General features: G+C 41.5%; 1 protein-coding gene across 23 annotated transcripts in view; it reads right to left on the reverse strand.

Moving 5' to 3' along the window:
- ATF7IP2 (activating transcription factor 7 interacting protein 2) overlaps positions 1-14,626 on the reverse strand; it is a 105,166-nt gene extending 90,540 nt beyond the window's left edge. For 6 of the 23 annotated variants that reach the window (XR_011384807.1, XR_011384806.1, XM_070065017.1 and 3 more), the window contains exons 1-3: positions 14,308-14,414; positions 13,245-13,392; positions 2,202-2,288 (exon numbers count right to left, since the gene is read on the reverse strand). The gene's annotated coding sequence lies outside the window, so the exon portion shown is untranslated. Of the gene's footprint in view, positions 1-654; positions 768-2,201; positions 2,289-2,452; positions 2,573-13,045; positions 13,162-13,244; positions 13,393-13,907; positions 14,279-14,307 lie in introns of those variants that run through there. The other 17 variants (XM_051847408.2, XM_070065012.1, XM_070065011.1 and 14 more) reach the window with 17 other exon arrangements.
- Positions 14,627-21,190: the final 6,564 nt, after the last annotated feature.

Raw genomic sequence — 21,190 nt, forward strand, 5'->3', positions numbered from 1 at the left:
CCCTAAAGGCATTCCAGTGTGGCTAGAAAGCCCAGATGGGGCATTTCAGGCACAGAAAGCCAAGACACTCTGGAAAAAAATGTCTACATTATGGATCCCTGTGAGACACTAGTGGAAAGAAATGGCCACCAAAGAAGGATGTACTTTTCTCTGAAGAAAGGATAGAACTTCCACTTTGCTTATAAATTTGTCGAGCCAGTGGATCCAAAAGGCTTCCACAGCTGAGGCAGCTCATTTCAAGAGCCTTGGGTGATTACTGCTGTCATACACAAGAGTGTTATTTGTTAAATAAACAACAAGAGTCACTGTGCACTAACTTCCCATGCAGGACCGCTGTCTTAAAGAGTTACATCATGAGATTTAATAGTAAAACTTGTTCCCAAGAATCACTTCTATTCAGCCTATTAAATGGAAGATCATATTATGTCTCATAAGTTAGTTATGTCAGGGCCAGTGCTGTGGAGTACTTCACTGCCTCTGCCTCTCCATAACTCGGCTTTTCAAATAAATAAATCTTTTTTTAAAAAAAATATGTCTAAGAGCTCACAAGAGATATACCATCCTTGAGTTCTTCTTTAAAGACAATTAAGTTTCTAAAAGGAAAGAACGGGGAGGAAGGAAAGGAAAAGAGGAGGGGGAAAAAAACGAAATCACCTTTGAGAAGCAGTACATAGAACAGCCCTTGTCTAGACTGTTGAGGAGCAGTTCTCTTAGTTTTTTTTTTTTTTAATTCCATTCTTTTTCTTCCTTCCTTTTTCTTTCTCAGACTAAGCAGAAGAGGGAGGAGGAAGGGGGAAATGGGTAAGAGGGTGGGAAGAATTACTATGTTCCTAATGTTGTATTTATGATACAAATTTTTAAAAGTTCAATGCAATTCTTATCAAAATTCTAATGACACTTTTCATATAAGTCTTAAAATAGATCATTCATGTGCAGCCACAAAACACTGTGAATAACTAAAGCAATCTTGAGTAAAAAGAACAAAGCTATGGGAATCACATTAGCCAATTTCAAATATACTACAAAGCTTTAGTAATCAAAACTGCATGGGCAGGTGCCGCAGCTCAATAGGCTAATCTTCCGCCTGCGGCACCGGCACCCCGGGGTTCTAGTCCTGGTTGGGGTGCCGGATTCTGTCCCGGTTGCCCCTCTTCCATTCCAGCCATCTGCTGTGGCCCGGGAGTGCAGTGGAGGATGGCTCAAGTGCTTGGGCCCTGCACCCGCATAGGAGACCAGGAGAAGCACCTGGCTCTTGGCTTCGGATCAGTGCGCCGGCTGCAGTGGCCATTGGGGGGGAGGGGTGAACCAACGGAAAAAGGAAGATCTTTCTCTCTGCCTCTCTCTCTCTCACTGACCACTCCGCCTGTAAAAAAAAAAAAAAAAAAAAAAAAAAAAAAAAAAAAAATCCTGCATGGTGCTGGCATAAAAACAGACACACAGACCAATGGAACACAAGGGAACTCAAAAGTAACCCCAACATTGTGTTTCAATTGATTTTTTACAAAAGGTCAGTAACACACAATGGGAAATGGACAGTCTTTTCAATAAATGGTGTTGGGAAACCTGGACATTCACATACAGAAGAAATTAGGCTTTCACTATACAACATATATGAAAATCAACTTAAAATATACTACTTAGATATTAAGACTTGAAACTATAATACTACTACTAGATTAGGTAATGATTTGGGAGGGGAGGATATAGCACAGGCAACAAAACCAAGAACAAACAAATGGGATTAGTGTTAGGGTAAAAGAACCCCTACCCCACAAAGTTCAGCTCAAACTAAAATGTACACTTAAGTTTTCTTTCCGCCCAATCATCTTTTACGGGAACTCTTCACACCTTGTTCTTAAACATATCATTCTGTTTGCTTCCTGTCTACTTGTTACAGGCAACCACAAGACTTGTCAGATACCACTGTTGGTATCTCCATCTCATGCAGCCTTAAGCCCAACTTATGTAAATAATTCCTTCAAGTTTCTCAGTGCTGCTGCTTCTTGAGACATAGCCCTTCACAGCCTTTCCTCCGGGAAGTAAAACTTAATTCATCTCCCCAGGCTTTTAGAGCTGTTGCTTCTTGTTTACCTACACATTTGCTCTTCTTCATAGCCTTTTCTTTGCCCTATGCTGTTGCTTAAGGCACTGCCCTCCCTCTATAAAGTAAAACTTTGCCAATAAATTACAGGTAAACTAACCTTGATCACCCTGTATATCTTCAGTCACTGAATACCTGTCAACTACATCAAACAAGCAGTATCAACACAGCAAAGTGAAGAGACAACCTAAAAAATGGGAGAAAATATTTTCAAATCATGTATCTGACAAAGGGTTAAGATGCAAAATATACAGGGAAATATTGCTACCTTGGTATTACCAAGTTCTTTGATTCATGTTTAATTTAGGTCTTTAGTTTCTTTCAATATTTTGTAGTTTTCAGAATGTATACCTTATAATTCTTTTGATGCTATTACAAATCAAAGCTTTCTTATTTTCATTTTTGGACTGTTCATTGCAAGTACAGATGCTCCTTAACAATGGAGTTACATCCTGAAAAGTATCCAGTACCCTGACAAACCCAGTAGACAAGATGTTAAATCCAAAGCTGAAACATCACAAATCCACATGCTAATATAGGGGCTATATGTAATAAAACCCGCTATAAATTAGAAAAGCTGTCTTTGACAACATGTGGAAATAACACACTTCTATACAATCATCTTGTATTTTGCAACTTTGTTGAGCTTGTCTTTATCAATAGTTTTTTACAGATTCTTTAGGATTTTGTACATGTCATTTATATCTAATCTCTTCCTTTTCAATCTCAATTTTTTTAAAAAAGATTTTTATTTGAAAGCCACAGTCGTGGAGAGGGAGACACACAGAAAGAAAGAGAACATCTATCCGCTGTTTCACTAACAAAAAGGCCAAGGCTGGACAAAAGCCAGAAACCATGTATCCCATGTGGGTGAGAGGGGTACAAGAGCTTGGGCCACCTTTGTTATTTTCCCAGGTGCATCAGAAAGGAGCTGGACTGGAAGCAGGGCAGCTGGAACTTGAACTGGGGCTTTGTTGTATGACATCAGCGTTGCAAGCAGTAGCTTAACCCACTATACCAATGCTAGTTCCAATCTTTTTTTTTTTTTTTTTTTGACAGGCAGAGTGGACAGTGAGAGAGACACAGAGAAAGGTCTTCCTTTACTGTTGGTTCACCCTCCAATGGCCACTGCGGCCAGTGCACTGCAGCCAGCACACCGTACTGATTCGAAGCCAGGAGCCAGGTGCTTCTCCTGGTCTTTAATGTGGGTGCAGGGCCCAAGCACTTGGGCCATCCTCCACTGCACTCCCAGGCCACAGCACAGAGCTGGACTGGAAGAAGGGCAACCGGGACAGAATCCGGCGCCCGGACCGGGACTAGAACCTGGGTGCCGGTGCCGCAGGTGGAAGATTAGCCTATTGAACTGTGGTGCCAGCCTCTAGTTCCAATCTTCATGCTTCTATTTCATTTTCTTGACTAATTGTCCAAACTTGATCCTCTAACACAATGCTGAATCAAAGTGGCCAAAGCGGTTATCTTTGTAGATTCATGTGTAAAATCTTCCATCTTTAGAACCATATATGTTAGTGTTTGTCCCCAGATGCCTCTTGTAAGGTTAAGGACAGGTCAAATATTTCCTACTTTGTCAAATATCTTTGTACTTGATCTTAGCCAAAAGGCCGAGAAGCGATTTGTTGAATATTTTTATCACAGAGAGGCATTAGATTTTGTCAGAAGATGACTTTAAGCAACGCTTGAGAAGATGCTTATCATGTGACTTTGTTCTCTTTCCATTGACATAGTAATACTATATTCATGGATTCTTAGATGGGAAACTAGCCTTGCATTATTGGGTAAGCTCTTGTTAGGATGGTCCATAATTCTTTCTCTACATCTGGGGTGTTGAACCTTTTTCCTGTCAAAGGCGATTTGGGTATTTTAACATCATTCATTCACAGACCATACAAAATTATCAATTTAAAAGTTAGACTGTTATAGATTTATTGAAATTCAGGTCACACCTGGGACTGCCTTGGCAGGGCCAGAACAAATGACTTTTCAGGCCTTATATGGTCCATGGGCCCCAGCCCTGCTCTATGTTGTTGATTTTGAATCTCTAATACTTTGTTGAGAATTTCTGAATCCATATTCATAATGCTGTTTTGCAGTTTCATCTTGTTATGATGTTCTGACCTACTGTTATCAGAAAACTGGCCTACAGAATGACTTAGAAAGTATTCCATCTTTTTCTACAGCTTGGAAAAATTTGTTTAAAACTGGTATCTTTTTTCTTTAACATTCATTCACTTATCCCAAAGTCGGAGTTACATAGAGAGCTGGTGACAAAGTTCACATCTTTTGGTTCACTTCCCAAGTGGCCACAATGGCCAGGGTGGAGCCAGGCCAAAGTCAAGAATTTCTTCCTGGTCTCCCATATGGGTGGCAAGGGCCAAAACACTTGTAGGTCATCTTCCACTGCTTTTCCCCAGCCATTAGCAGGGAGCTGGATCAGAAGTAGAGCAACTTAGGCAAGCATCCATACAGAATGTCCCCACTGTAGACAGTGGCTTTACCCTCTGTGCCACAATGCCCACAAGAGATGCTATCTTAAATTTGTGGTGTGGTGGAATTTACCAATAAAGCCATGTAATTTGTGGCTTTTGTATCCTATTCAGCCTGTGTTACAGGTTTGTTCAGATTTTCTTCATCAGTCAGTTTTGGTAGTCATTTTAGGCATCCCTTTCATCTATTTAATGTGAGTGGCATAAAATTGTTCCACAGTATATCCTTTTTACTAGAGTTCTCTAAAGCTACAGAACCAGTAGGAGGTATGTGTGTACATACAAATGGGGGATTTACTTGGGTAATTGGCTCATGTGCTTATGGCAGTTGAGAAGTTCACAACAGGTTTTCTTGATCTGTAGGCTGCAAATTCTTGGATGCTTTATAGCAACGCTCATTCTAAGTCCAAGGGCTTCAGAGCAGGAAAATTGAGGGTATAAATCTTTTTGAGGCTGAAATAGTATCTGATGTCCAAGGCAAGAGTTAAGTATGTCCCAGCTCTGAGAAAGAGTTCACCTTCTATACTTAGACTCTCCAAATACTTAACTGATAACGCTTGAGTCCTCCACCTAATCCATCCAGATTCACATTCTAATCTCATTTGGAAACACTATGACAAACCAAAAATAAAATTGGGTAAGGAATTTGACACCAAAGTTCATCATCATACCCCTGTATTTTTTTTTTTAAACTTTCAGAAGGTCACTCATTCCTCATTTTAGCAATTTTGAGTTTTCTTAAATGCCAATTTTGTTGGTAGTTTCAAACAACTTTGTTTCCTTTGTTTTCTCTTATTTTCCTATTCTCAATTTCTATTCTCATATTTTTCCTTCACTCTGATAAGTTTAGGTTATATCTGCTTGCCTATTTCTAGTTTCTCACAGTGAAAGGTTATTCACTTGAGAATCCCCCGCCCCCACCTCAACACAATCATTCTCTAAGAAGTGCTTTAGTTATACTCTTAAAAGTTTATATATGATGTGTCTTCATTTTCATTCATCTTGAGGTACTTTCTAATTTCCTTCATGATTTCTTTGACCCATTATTTAAGAGTGTGTTATATTCTACGTATTTGTGATTTTCTCACATTTCTTTTTGGTATTTATTTCTAATTTCATTGTTTTCAGATAATGTATATATTACTTCAATGTTTTTAAATTTCTGCATTAGACAATGTTCTATGTATACCTGAAAAGAATGTGTACCCTGTTGCTGTTGCCTTGATTGTTCAAAATATGTGTCTTTATTTTAGCTCACTTACAGTAATGCTCAAGTCTTGTTTTCTTGCAGATCTTTCTAGTTGATTCATTATGAAAGCGATATATAGAAGTCCCCAGTTATTGTTGAATTATGTATTTCTTCATTTGTCAATTGTTGCTTCATATATCCTGCTACTATTTTTAGGCACATATTTATAACTGTAATACCTTCATGAAGGACTCTTATGCCTTTCATCGCAATTTTTCTTCTTGCTGTAGTCTATTAAGTCTAGTATCAGTATAGTCACGCTAGTTTCTCTATCCTTTCACTGTAATCTTTATCCTTTTACTGTAATCTAATTGTATCTTTAAAATTAAAGTTTGTCTCCTTTACACAGCATACAGTTGTTTACTATTTTTCCCTCCAATACAGTTTCTGCCATTTTACATGACTACTGAGTGCCATTTTACTTTGTGTTTTTATGTCAAGTTTTTTGTTCTACTCCTTCTCGGCCTTTGGCATAAGGTGCTCAATACACTGTAAATGGTGGCATTTTCAAAAGTTTTTCTATTATTTAGAAATATCATCAGTACTTTTAAAAATTGGTATCTTCTATCTTCAACTCCTTTATTAGAATAAATAATCACTTTTTTTTTTCTTGCCCTTCCTTCTTCCGTTTATCTTTTTCTTGGTGTATTAGTTACAACCTCCAGTGCTTGTAGAGCGCTGCTAATAAACGTTCTTCTCTCATTACCAACTAACGACAGGATGTGAGGTTTAACTGTGCTATTTACACAACTGTTTGCTACAATTTATTCTGTGTATTCTCCACATTTAGTTAATTAGCCTTTAATTCCTAGGAATTTATCTTGAATGTTTGCTCAACCTAATCAAATGCGCTTTCATAATCTACTGAAATGAAGATATTTTTCTTTAAAAATATTAAACATACGGCCGGTGCCTCAGCTCAATAGGCTAATCCTTCGCCTGCAGCACCAGCACACCGGATTCTGTCCTGGTTGCTCCTCTTCCAGTCCAGCTCTCTGTTGTGGCCTAGGAGTGCGGTGGAGGATGGCCCAGGTCCTTGGGCCCTGCACCCGCATGGGAGACCAGAAGCACCTGGCTCCTGGTTCGGATCATTGCGGTGTGCCGGCCGCAGCAGCCATTAGGGGATGAACCAACGGAAAAGGAAGACCTTTCTCTGTGTCCACTCTGCCTTCAAAATATATATATATATATATTAAACCTAGATTATTTCTAGACTGTTATGTCTTTCAAATTTCATACCATTCTGAGTAGTATGACACAATCTCATGCTGTCTTACATTGGAATAAAGGCTGAATAGGAAGAGTATCTCTGTTGTATACTGCTACCCATGTTAGTCACTTAGTAGCCATTTTAGATTTAGTAGCCAATTATAATATCACTGTCACAGCATCACAGTGCTTGGGTTCAAGCAACACTTACTTTTTTAACACTCCAAAGTGCAACAGGGCTGTTGGCATTTCAGATACGCCAAACAGAAGCCAAAAGAAGTGAGGTGAAAATTCTCAAATTGGCAATTAGAAAAAAATATTCTGAGGTTTCTAAGACCTAAGGTAAGAACCTGTAAAACTGTCAAGGAAAAAGAAATTCAGACTAGCTTTGCTGTTACACCTCCAACTGCCAAAGTTAAAAGCATGTGATAAGCACTTAGTTATGATGGGAGGGGTGTTCAATTTGCAGTATAAATTAGGGTTCAGTACTATTCATTAGCTTCAGGCATCCCCTGCAGATTGAGAGGACTATTTTAATTTTTCCTTATTTGGTTTTGTTATCAAAATTACGCTGGCCCTCATAAAATGAACTTAAGAAGCTGTTTTCTATTCTATGAAAAGTTCAAGTGTGAATGCTGTTTTTTTTCCCCTTAAATGTTCAAATAGTTCACCACTAATATCATGTGGGCCCAGAATTAAAAGGTTCACAAATTTTTCAAATATAGGACTCTTCACTTCTTTTCCATTTCAAATTTAATCACCATGAAGTTCTTCCTAACAGTCTGTATTAGTAATCCGTAATGCTGTCCTTCATTCTTGGTAACTGGTAATACTTTTTTTTTTAATTCTCATTCTTACCAGAAATGTATCCATTTTATCAAGATTTTAAAAGTATTCATTATTATCAGGGCAGGCATGTGGTACAGTGGGCTAAGCTTCCCCTTGGGACACCACATCCCTTGTCAGTGTCCATTCAAGAATTTGCTCCTCTGCTTCTGATCCAGCTTCTTGCTAATGAACGTGGGAAGGCAGCAGATGTTGGTCCATGTACTTGGGTTCCTGCTCTGGATATTGGAGATGCAGATGGAGTTCCAGGATCCTTGCTTTGCTCTGGCCAAGCCCTGGCTGTTGCATCTGAAGAGTGAACCAGCATATCGAAGATCTCTCTCACTCTGCCTTTCAAGGTAATATATATTTTTTTAAATGCTCTTTTAGCTTTATTGGTTTGTTATCATACAGTGTTCCATTGCATCCTTACTTGCTGATATTATGGTTTTGTCACTTTTCAATTTTATTTGTTGTTCTTGGTCCAGCTTAAGATGAAAATTAGGAGTTTCAATTATCAATCCCTTTTTCATTTTATTAAATACTTATTTATTTTGAAAGAGAGAAAGGGAGAGAGATATTCTATCCATTGGTTCACTCCCCAGATGGCCACAATGGCCAGCACTAGACCAGGCCAAGACCAGGAACTTCAACCAGGTCTCCCATATGGGTGGCAGGAGTCCCAAACACATAGGCCATGTTCTACTGCTTTCCCAGGCCATTAGAAGGGAACTGGATTGCAAGCAGACCAACAGCGACATGAACTGGTGCCCATATAGGATACTGACATCCCAGGCAGCACCTTTACCTGCTATACAACAATGTCGCCCTGAGTCCCTTTTTTTCTAATATGGCATTTAAAGCTATAAATTCTCCTCTAAACCTTGCTTTAGCTGAATCCATAAACTATGATAAATCCTGTCTTATCACTTCCTTAAAAATATTTTCTAATTTACATTACAAATTCTTTTGATTATGGATTCCAAGCAATTAATTTTCTAGAAATATTTTGTTGTTGACAGCTTAATTACACTGTGATCAGGCAATAACCTATTAATAATTTCAATCTTTTGACAGCTGAGGTTAACTACATGGTTTTTATAAAAGCTGCACATGTTGAACATTATGTATGTTCTAATAATGTTGGGGATTAATAGATATGCTCAAATTTGTGCTGTTTAGAAACTCCCAAGTATTAAAACAGGAGTATCGAGAGTAGAATACTAGGATTATGGAGTCATTTACTTTCTTCCCTTATATAGTTTGAAGCTGTAGCTGCCCAGTGAATTAGGCTTCCTCAAATGAAACATGTCTGTCTCCAGGAATGCTTCTAATTAAGATGGTATCTTAATACATTATATACATTAAAGGGTAATACTTAATCTTTAAAACCTACTGAACTTTTAAGAGTAAAAATTTTTAAAGCCTAAGTAATCTGAGTATTTTTAAAGCCATACCATTCAAAGCTAGTATTTGAACCAAGATCTTAAAATTTTTTAAAAAATCTCATGTTACAAGTACAAATTATAGACATGGTATTATGAAGAGACAAAGTTTCCTTAACAGGTATATGGTGGTTAACAAAATAACAAAAACTTTATTGGCCAGGTTGTACCATTTGACAGTTAATATCTTGAGTATGCACTAATTCTTACTGTACTGAGTACGGGCTATGGATCAGCAGCATCAACATAGTGGGATGGCCAAAAAAAATTTTTTTAAAGCCAAGGCCGTAGTATAAAATGAAGCATAAAATGCTCAAAATAAAATAGCTGCTACAGGCCAATGTGTGGCAAAGTAGATTAAGCCACTACCTGTGACACCAGTGTCCCATATGAGCACTGGTCTGATGCAGCTCCCCACTAACACCTGGGAAAGCAGAAGACAGCCTAAGTGCTCAGGCCTCTGCTAACCACATGGGAGACCAGGACAGAATTCCTGGCTTTAGCATGGCCCAGCTCCGAATGGTGATTGCAGCCATTTGGGGAGTGAACCAGTCGAAGTGAGATCTCTCTCTCTCTCCCCCTCTCTCTGCCTGCCTCCCTCCAACTCTTTCAAATAAATCAAAATACTCCATAATACCTAATGATAATCACCTTTTTTAAAAAAGTATCAGTATTTTATAATGGTCTTAACAGCGTTTCTTAGGCTACAAGTTTTAGCCATACTTAACAATTTTCTACACAGTAATCCTTCTGGATCCAAGGGTTCCACATCTTTTAAGTTCATGAACGTGTACAATTTTTTGTGTTTCCTAAATACAACTATTTACATTGTATTGTATTAGAAGCAGCCTAGAGATGATTTAAAGTAAATGGGAAGATGACTAAATTATATGCAAATACTACACCATTCTGTATTCAGACTTGAGAATTTGCAGATTCTAGTATTGGCTGGGGGTCCTACCCCAAGCCGCTACGGATACTGAAGGACAAACATTATTACAATGAAGATTTAGTTCTTTTCTACATTCCACAAGCTTACTATAACTCATTCTCATTTAAATCAATACTGTCTAGTCATATACATTATGACTGCATTACCTTACACAATATTTTATTTTCCCTGGAGCTATCAATCTAGCCTTCCTATAAAACTTAATTTCACTTTTCCAAATTCATCAGAATTGTCACAGATCAACATTTTCTCCTAGTCTACACTTCTTTGGGGCTTAAAGATCACTCAAAGGCTTTCCTAAGACCTGTGTGTCTTATGGAGATGCCATAAGAGTCCTGGTTCATGCCCTAGTTTTGCTCTTTCAATCCAACTCCCTGCTAATGGCCTGGGAAAAGTAGTGGAAGATGTCCCAAGTATCTGGGCCCCCACCACCCATACGAGAGACCTGGAAGAAACTCCTGGCTTCTGGCTTCAGCCTGGCCCATCCCTGGCCATTGTGGCCATCTAGGGAGTAATGCAGCAAATGGAAGGTCTATTAAATCCTTTAGAAACAGGCTTTCCTCAACATTCTTTTATCTGAATTTCTCATTACAAATACATATTATCAGTAATGAATTTCGAGGGCAGAGATATGGCTTTATAAACTGAGCGAAATGCCTTTCACAGACATGTTAAAATGTTTTTGAGGCCAGTGCTGCGGCTCACTTGGCTATCCTCTGCCTGTGGCGCCAGCACCCTCAGTTCTAGTCCCAATTATGGCACCGGATTCTGTCCCAGTTGCTCCTCTTTCAGTCCAGCTCTCTGCTGTGGCCTGGGAAGGCAGTGGAGGATGGCCCAAGTCCTTGGGCCCTGCACCTGCATGGGAGACCAGGAGGAAGCACCTGGCTCCTGGCTTCAGATGCTGCAGCAGCCATTTGGGGGATGAACCAACGGAAGGAAGACCTTTCTCTCTGTCTCTAACTCTGCCTGTCAAAAACAAAAAAAGTTTTTGAAATATTTAATATTAATACTCAACAGGCTGGCACTGCAGTTCACTTGGCTAATCCTCCGCCTGCGGCGCCTGCACCCTGGGTTTTGGTCCCAGTTGGGGTGCCGGATTCTGTTCCGGTTGCTCCTCTTCCGGTCCGGCTCTCTGCTGTGGCCCAGGAAGGCAGTGGAGGATGGCCCAAGTACTTGGGCCCTGCGCCTGCATGGGGGACTGGGGATGCCTGGCTCCTGGCTTCGGATCTGCGCAGTGCGCTGGCCGTGGCAGCCACTTGGTGGGTGAACCAATGGAAATAGGAGGACCTTTCTCTAACTCTGCCTGTCAAAAAAAAAATACTTAATAAACATCAATAAATATTTAATAAATATTCACTCATTAAAAACGAAACTCTGGAAAGGCACCTAGAACTATTCTCTCCTTAACAAATAGTATGGGGTGGTGTCAGCATGGCAGGGTGGATTAAGCTGCTGCCTGCAATGCTGGCATCCAACATGAGTGCCAGTTCAAGTCCTAGCTGCTCCACTTCTGATCCAGTTCTCTGCTGATGTGCCTGGGAAGGCAGATGGTAGGCTGAGTGCTTGGGCCCCTGCCATTCATGTGGGAGACCTTGATGGAGTTCATGGATCCCAGCTTAAGCCCAGCCCAGGCTTGGCTAATGCAGCCATTTGGGGAGTAAACCAATGGATGAGGAATCATTTTCTCTGACTCTCCTCCCTCTCTCTCTACATTAACTCTGTTCATCAAATAAGTAAATCTTTAAAAAATAAACAGTACTAAAGTCACTGTAGAACTACCAGAACTAGCCTTAGCAATTTTTGTCACAGCTATCTCATAAGCTTTTTCACATCAACAGCACAATAACACAGAGGTATACTAATGCAAATTATCCTACCTAGTAGACACATACAGTGCCTCTACATAATGGTTAAATTTAGAAAAAATCTATGTAAACATCTTATAACTTTAAATCCTTAGGTGTTCAAATATTCAAATATCTTACCATTTGCCCTCCCAACAAAAAATCATGCTTATTTCTCTGTAGATATTGCCTGACTACAATTGGTCCTGCCCAGATTGAAGATGAATGATAAAAAGTTACCTGATCCTACTGTAACATTTTTACAAGCAGGTATGGGACAGGCATTTGACACAGTGGTTAAGATGCTGCCAGGGATGCCTGTATCCCATTTAAGAGTGCCCAGGTTCAAGTCCCAGCTCTGCTTCAGATTCTAGCTTTCTGCTAGAGGCAGCAGGTTTAAATACCTGGGTGACTCCAAATATGGAGTGGTAGATCTACAATGATTTCCTGGCTCCTGGCTTTGGACTGGCTCAGTCCCAGCCTTTACAGGCATTTGGTAAATGAACCAGCAGATGAAGAGCTCTTCTTTCAAATCAGTTACAATTATAGGTTTAAGACTCAGCTGAAGAACTAATGAAATGATACAAGATTACGAGACAGAATGAATGAGATGAAAGATAGTTCTTTGTATTTCTGTATTACTTCACTTCTTAATTAGAATACTCAAACATTTAGTTTTTAAGTTTTTATTAACTATCCATTACTTAAGTTGATTACATCAAATCAAATACAACTGTACACATCCACTACAATAAAACTATGATATGGGCACAAGTAAAGATCCAAGGATCATACAATAATAGTTTCATACACTTCAAGGTATTAAGTAGCCAAAAAAAAAAAAAAATACAATGGAAAAAATGGCTGAGGTGAAATACAGGGTTGATAATGTAAGCAGAGCAGAAAATTCAAGATGTACCGAGATACACCGGTTCTTAAAAGAGGCAAATGATTTCCAAAAAGGCATTGCTTATGCATTTCTGTTCAGGCAGAAGTCAATCTTAGGATGTAGTCTGTACATATCTGTAGATAAGACTGAGAGTTAAGTAAATAAATTTGATTAAGATCCAACACTTCTAAAAATGAACTGAGGGATAAACAAGCTAAGAAAGGCATACTTCACAAAAGCTGAATTCAAGGTAATTAGTCCTTCATTCAGATGCTTCATATTTGCATTTTCAATATCTTTCCTGTTATATAAGTTATCATTATCTTGAATTTCTTCCCCATTTGTTTTGCAAAGTTATGTCGCAGGTCATTTACTGGCTACAATATGACAAAATCATAATGAAAATAGTATTAAATTCCAATCTAGAAACAACAGTCCAAACGGATGTAACATTTTCCTAAGGTGAATTATTTACTACTATTGTCCTCTAAATCTTAACCATGTGTATCTTAAGCACAGCAAAACTATCCCATCATAAAGCAAAGCAACATGTGTTGGCTTACATTAGAACCTTCAACATAGTAACACACAAAGGTACAGTTTTCTCAGTAGGGTGTTAAGCACAGAAACGAAGCAAAATAATGTTTGTTTCCTCTGTTTAGACACATTCTTAAACCTGCTTGCCACAGCTGGAAAAAGCCGGGGGCAGAGATAATAAAAAGGAAAAAAAAAATTTTTAAAAGATACCTAGAAAAACACGTTTCCACATTAAAAACAAAACAAAACAAAACAAAAAAACAAACACTTCCATCACAGCATCCAATACAGGTAAGCTCAATACAGGCACAAGTTACTCGGATTTTTACGTTATCGCCGATGTTCAAGTTCCTACCTAAGACTGCTTATTCGAGCCGCTTGGCAAGATCCAGTTAATTGTTCGGGCAGCTGTTTTTTTTTTTTGTTTTTTTTTTTGTTTTGTTTTTTTTTTTCAGATAAAGGTAACTCCAACACCTCAAGAAATCTGGTAATGAATGAGATGCAAAAGCTGGAGGCGGGGACCAAGTTTTATTCCATTCACTTGTGAAAACACTCCGGACGGGACCAAAGCTTTTACTTACTGGTCAAGGGGAGGGGGGAAAAAAAAAAAAAGAGGCCAGCGGGGCCGCCTCACCGGGCAGACCGACCGCCACGCGGGCCGCACAGGCACCCTGTTTCGCGGCGTCCCTCCTCCTGCCCCGGGCGAGTGCCCGCTCAGGCCGGGGCCCCGCCGCCGCCGCCGCCGCCCGGCTCACCTGGCGCTCCGAGGACGCCGCCGAGAGCCCTCAGAGAGGCGCGCAGCGCCCGCGAAGCCCGCTCCCCACCACCATCGCCCCCGCGGGCTCCTACCTGCACGCCAACGTACCTAGAACCGGACCGCGGGGACCGCTGCTCCAGCCCAACCGCCGCCAACCGCCACCACAGAGCAAAATGACTGTCCCGCCAGGACCGGCTGAGGTAAATCTTCCTCCGCCCACTCCCGGCGGACTCTGGCCAATGGCAGCGCGAACGCGCGGCAGCCCAGCCAATCAGAGTCGACCAGGGAGAGTGGGCGGGGAGGAGAGTCTCCTGAGGGAAGTGGAAGTTGGGCGAGGGCTCAAGCGTTCGCCCCTCCGTGCGCTTCTTCCCGTGAGCCCCTTGGGCTTGCCTCGCCAAATCTCGAACGCCCGCGGCTGAGTTAAGCCGTTATTTGATTCCTGTGAATATTTGTATAGTTTTTAAAAAAGTGGCTACTAAAACAGCTCTTCTCCGCAATTAGTAGTTTTTCTGTTCGAATTTTTTAAAGATAATGTGGATAATGTGTGGCAATTTCACTTATTACCCAGTTTTTTTTTAAGCCCCATAAGTTTTGCGATTCGAGATGGTAGTCCTAGTACTGTTTTCTTTTTCTTTTTCTTTTTTTTTTTTCCCGTTACGGAAACTGGGAATCCCTAAATTGGCTGCATCACATATTTCGTGAAATCCGCTGCGAGACAGTCTTGGCGTTAACCCTGACTTCAGTAGGTGATCATTGAGTCTTCTCTGTGGGAAGTACAAGAAATAAGTCCCTCAACTGGATTGAAAAAGCCCTCTTCATCGAAAAGTGGAACTTCCTGCCCTGTGGTCACTGCTGGTTACAAAAAAGAGGCAAGGACAGGCCTTCTAGAAGGTTAGGTCCAACCTACTCCAAGCCAGTAGATGCCCCAATATGGTCCGAGATTCTAGGGATCACAAAGGTTGACGGTATTCTCTATAATAACATGAACAATGTTACACGCTTCTTTGATTCAGAGTCAGTAGTCATGGAATTTTCCAGAAGCTTCTGGAAAAATGAAGTATGAGATTGCAACAAGATTGATTACAGAAGCAGATGAGAGAATCCAGTGGTTGTAAGTCAGACATTAAGGAAATTGGCAAAAATGTGAAGTAGTGCCATTATTTGCACACCCTTTTTGTTTTGGAGACTAATTTTGAATAGAGTTTGAGGGTGTATGTAGGATTGTTTAGAAAGAGATGGTAGGGCCGTTGCTATGGCACAGTAGGTTAATCCTCCACCTGTGGCACCGGCATCCCATACGGGCACCATTTCTGATCCCAGTTGCTCCTCTTCCGATCCAGCTCTCTGCTATGGCCTGAGAAAGCAATAGAAGGTGGCCAAAGTCCTTGGGCCCCTGCACCCACGTGGGAGACCGGGAAGAAGCTCCTGGCTCCTGGCTTAAGATTGGCTCAGCTCCAGCTGTTGAGGCCACTTGGGGAGTGAGGCAGCTGATGGAAGATCTTTCTTTCTGTCTCTCCCTCTCACTGTCTGTAACTCTACTTCAAATAAATAAATAAAATCTTAAAAGAAAAAGAAAGAGAGGGTGTGGGAGTAGATGGGAGATGGGTAATCTGCAGCCAGATAAGACATTTGGGTTTAACAGTCCAAAGTCAGCTGTCAGCAGTGAGTAGCCTTTAGAAACTGTGAATGTCGAATCCACACAGGTCTGCAATATCTCCCCCACTCTTTCCCGGCATCAGGAAAACAAAACACAGAGGCGCCGTGCACCTGGAGAGCCTCACCGTTCCCACAGTTTGTCTCAGCTGCAAATCAGGGAAACATCCTGTACCTCCCAGTCCCTATCACTGCCCCAACTATGAATCAGGCAGCCCCAGGACTCCCTGTGTCAAGGACACGCTGTCTCACGGTATCTGGTATCCTCTCCAGCTGCTCCAGCCTGCAGCCCATATCCCTTTGGTCAGCCGCTCCAACCCATCTCCCACCTAGCTCCCTTCTCCCTTGACACAAGTTCCCTATAAAGCCCCAGCCCTACTCATGAGCCCCAGCTCCTCTCTCCCTGAGGCTGCTCCCCACAGTTTTTCACCCTAATAAAACAATTTGCTCAGCGTGCTCTTGGTTGTCATTCTCCTCGTGGTTGAAAACCCTAACAAAACCATTGTCTATTTAGGGTAATGGGATGCCCATGTGTCACTTTAACTATAATTTATCTTAACAGGCCATTATGCAGTTTATTGCATGAATTACATTCATTTATATGCTTCAAGTTGAACAATCTGTATTCAAAGTCATACAGGTTACTGTTCAGCCATTGGTCTTGGACAGGTTAGGTCACCTTTCAGAATCAGAAGGATTTTATCTCTAAAATGGAAGTCACATTAGCAAGAATAAATGATTTACTGAATTCTGAATTGTCTTAGGCACCACACTAAGCACATACCCCTGTAATTTAATTATTGTAACATGAAGTACTATGAAGTCTAAAGTTGCTATTTGATTTTTTTATTTATTTACTTATTTGAAAGAGTTATAGCAAGAGAGACAGAGAAAGAGATCTTCCATCTGCTAGTTCACTCCCCAGATGGCCACAACATCCAGGGCTGAGCCAGGCTGAAGCCAGGAGCAAGGAGTTTCATGGGTTCTCCCACGGAGTGACAGGAGCACAAACATTTGGACTGTCTTCTACGGCTTTACCCAGGCCATTTGCAGAGAGCTAGATCAGATGTGGAACAGCCAGGGTTTAAACCAGTGCCCATATGGGATGATGGCATCAAGTTATCAGTTGTACCTGCTATTTGATTTTTTTAAAAAGAAATACAAGAGATAACAAATGTCAAGATTTTTGTACATTTCTTGGCTTATTATAGACACTTGATGTATGATAATTCTTATTAGAATTTATAAAGCTGAGAACATGAATGATCTTGAACAACTCTTTTAGCTTCTGGTGTCAGAATGTTTATTTTTCCCCTCCAATGAGGATCATGGTTGCAGAATTTGGACCATCATGATTTTCCTCCTCTGGTATTCCCTTTCTGGTTATGTTATATTACATGGCAAAAGGGATTTTGCAAATATCATTAAAGTTAGTAATCAACTGGTCCTTAAAATAGAGCAAAGAGCCTAGATTTTCCAGGTGAGGACAATATAATCCTATGAACCTCTTTTCCTAAAAGGAAAAGTCAGTTAGATGCAGGACAAAGGAAATTCATGGAGATTCAAAGCATGAGAAGGACTCACCCATGGGTGCTGCCTTGACGATGGAAGGGACCACATAGAAATCATGATGAGGCAAGTAATTCTGCCAACAGTGTGAATTTAGAAGAAAATTCTTCCCCAGAGCTTTGCCTGGCCAACTTTGATTTCAGCCTTTTAAGACCCAAAGCAAGGTTCCAGCTGTATCCACTATCCTTCTGACTTACAGAACCAGGAGATAATAAGCAGGTGTTGTTTGAAGCCACTGAATTTGTGTTAATTTATTAAGGCGACGACAGAAAAATAATACATTTATTACCATACCCTTTTTGGCTTTCCCTAGGGCACGGCTGAAACTGCATTTCCCAGATGTCTCTGTCGCCAGTATTTTTGAGTCTTTTAAGTTTTACCGAGTGGGTGTCACTTCCTGTGATTTGGAAAGTGAAAGAAAGATAGGCTTTATCAGTCCTTGCCTTAGTGATAGAACACAGCTCTGACAATTGACAGTAGTTTTCTCATTTTTTCTGGCCTCCAAGCAGCAACAGCAGCAAATCCTCCCCCCCCCCCCCCCCGCCTTTTTGACAGGTAGAGTTATAGACAGAGAGAAAGACAAAGGTCTTCTTCCGTTGGTTCACTCCTCAAGTGGCTGCTACAGCCCGGCGCTGCGCCGATCCGAAGCCAGGAGCCAGGTGCTTCTTCCTGGTCTCCCATGCAGGTGCAGGGCCCAAGCAATTGGGCCATCCTCCACTGCCTTCCCGGGCCACAGCAGAGAGCTGGACTGGAAGAGGAGTAGCAGTCACCACAGGTGGAGGATTAACCAAGTGAGCCACAGCACAGGCCCAGCAAATTCCTTATTCTTTGCCTCACAGACACAGCGGTACAACTGAAAGCCAATGTAACGGTAACTCCTAGAACCCTGCTGAAAGTTTATAAGTGTCCAATTCTCTGTAATGAATTCATGATGCTTAAAATATGTGAAGTTATTTCCTTTCTCGCTGCGCCATGGCTCAATAGGCTAATCCTCCGCCTGTGGAGCCAGCACACCGGGTTCTAGTCCCGGTCGGGGCACCGGATTCTGCCTCGGTTGTTCCTCTTCCAGTCCACCTCTCTGCTATGGCCCGGGAGTGCAGTGGAGGATGGCCCAAGTGCTTGGGCCCTGCACCCCATGGGAGACCAGGAGAAGTACCTGGCTCCTGCCTTCGGATCTGCGCGGTGTGCCAGCCGCGGCGGCCATTGGAGGGTGAACCAACGGCAAAGGAAGACCTTTCTCCCTGTCCCTCTCTCTCACTGTCCACTCTGCCTGTCAAAAAAAAAAATGTGAAGTTGTTTCTTTTCTCATGATTGAGCCTTGACTGACAGATTTCCTCAAACCCCAATTTCCTTATTTATAAAGTGAAATAACAAATCATGCATGACTCTGAGTACAAAGTAACCCCTTAGAATTATCGCATGGATTCAAATACATGAGCTAAATCCTTGTAAAATATTCAGTAGGGAACTACCAGTAGTAGTTGCTCAATACATAGTTGTTACTATATTTTTTACTATGAAAAGCAATTTTGGAGCTAGATGATTTATGTCAGTTTTTATTGGCTTACCATTCTCATTTTTAGCTTCTTTATTTCCAGCTTCTTCAGAAAATACTCTAATATTTCAAGACTTTGTGTTTGTTGGTTAATGTCCCCTCAGTCTTAAATCAGATTTCTCCACCTTGACCCTCAGCATAATGCTTATTATGATGTTAGAATAGGCCAATAGCTACATATGAGCAGAGCTCAGCTGTCCTCGTAAGTCCCAAGGACTTTGCATATCATAACAAATCAGAAACTACAGGGTTGGCAAATGTCTCAGAAAAGGCAATGGCCAGGGCCGGGGCTGTGATGTAATAGTCTGAGCCTCTGCCTGCAACAGCGGCATCCGATACAGGCACAGGCTTGTATCCCGGCTGTACCTCTTCTGATCCAGCTCTCTGCGTATAGCTTGGGAAAGTAGTGGAAGATGGCTTTAGTGCTTGGGCCTCTGCACCTATGTGGAAGACCCTGAAGAAGTTCCTGGCTTCTGCCTTCACATTGGCTCAGGTCCAGCTGTTGTGTCCATTTGGGGAGTATACCAGCAGCTGGAAGACCCCCTCTCTCTCTGCCTCTCCCTCTCTCTATAACTCTGCCTCTCAAATTGTTAGACCGGACTCGGATCAGACTCAATTAACCCAACAAGAGACTTGGTGATGCAAAAGCAAAGAGGTTTATTGTTCTAGCTTGGGCTAGGGTCCATGCTTCCAAATGTCGCAGCGGTCTTCTGATGAGGACCCCTCCTGTTTCTTTCTTTTTTTTTTTTTTTTTTTTTTTTTTTTTTTTTGACAGGCAGAGTGGACAGAGAGAGAGACAGAGAGAAAGGTCTTCCTTTGCCGTTGGTTCACCCTCCAATGGCCGCCGCACCAAGCTGATCCGAAGGCAGGAGTCAGGTGCTTCTCCTGGTGTCCCATGTGGGTGCAGGGCCCAAGGACCTGGGCCATTCTCCACTGCACTCCCTGGCTACAGCAGAGAGCTGGACTGGAAGAGGGGCAACTGGGACAGAATCTGGTGTCCTGACCGGGACTAGAACCCAGTGTGCTGGCGCCACAGGCGGAAGATTAGCCTATTGAGCCACGGCGCCGGCCTCTCCTGTTTCCTTTGCAGGGTTTATATAGGGTTTTCCGAGACAGTCCATACATTATAGCACCATGCAGCAAATCATCTCATTCCGCGGGAAATTCAAAGAACATCTCTTAAAATTGATTAGTGCATTCAGTGGCGGGAACGGACCTAGTAAAGGGGGATGGATGGCTTTGGGGTTGATGCTTTTTAAAATGATTGGCCAAAGTACAGGGTCCGAGCTGCTAGGGTGTAGGTGCCAAACTGCAGGGTTTCGGGAAGTTATCAATCACCTTAACTTCCTGAGAAGACACCTGGAACTTTAGGTATTTCCCTGCTATCTGCTGATTGGCTGTTGCTAGGGGAGTTTATTTTTTTTTTTCAGGAGCTTTTGGCTTAGGGTTCAGGGCCTGGTCAGGCCCAAGTTACAAGATGGAGGCCTAGTCTAAAATAGCTGTGCCTTGAACCAGGCTCAAGTTCTTCAAAATAATTAAATCTTAAAAATAAAACATATTGTCAACCATATCCTCACGTTAACTAATACTAGACTTATTTTCATTAATATTGCAGTTACAGTCATGATCCATCTCCAAAATCGCCATGACAGACCTGAATGAAATAGCAAAGAAAACAGGTAATGCCCTTATTCTAGGAAAAAAAAAAAAAGAAAACCACCGTATTCCTAGAAGTCTCCTCCCTATCTTGTGAATTTTTCTGCCCATCATAGCAAGATAGAAATAATAAAAGAGAAACTTCCTCAGCCCCCTAGGCAGACATTCTCCGGCCCCTCCAGAGAGTGTATTTGTTTTACAAAAAACTTTCTCGTTTGCTCAATTCAACCTCCATTCATTCTGGAATTCTTTCCTGTGATGTCAAAGACTGGACCCACTTTCTGGTCCAGTTGTTGTCTGTGTTCTCATTCATTTCTTCCCACTGTTGGTGAGCAGCTTCAGAGCAGAGACTCATCTTTTAGATGAGAAATAATATGGGTAAAGCAATTTAAAGGGTGTCAGATCCGTAGTAAGTGTTTCATAAAAGTTACCACACCTAATTTTAGTT

The sequence above is a fragment of the Oryctolagus cuniculus genome, chromosome 19, assembly GCF_964237555.1.
Source record: "Oryctolagus cuniculus chromosome 19, mOryCun1.1, whole genome shotgun sequence".
In the NCBI taxonomy this organism is placed as follows: domain Eukaryota; kingdom Metazoa; phylum Chordata; class Mammalia; order Lagomorpha; family Leporidae; genus Oryctolagus; species Oryctolagus cuniculus.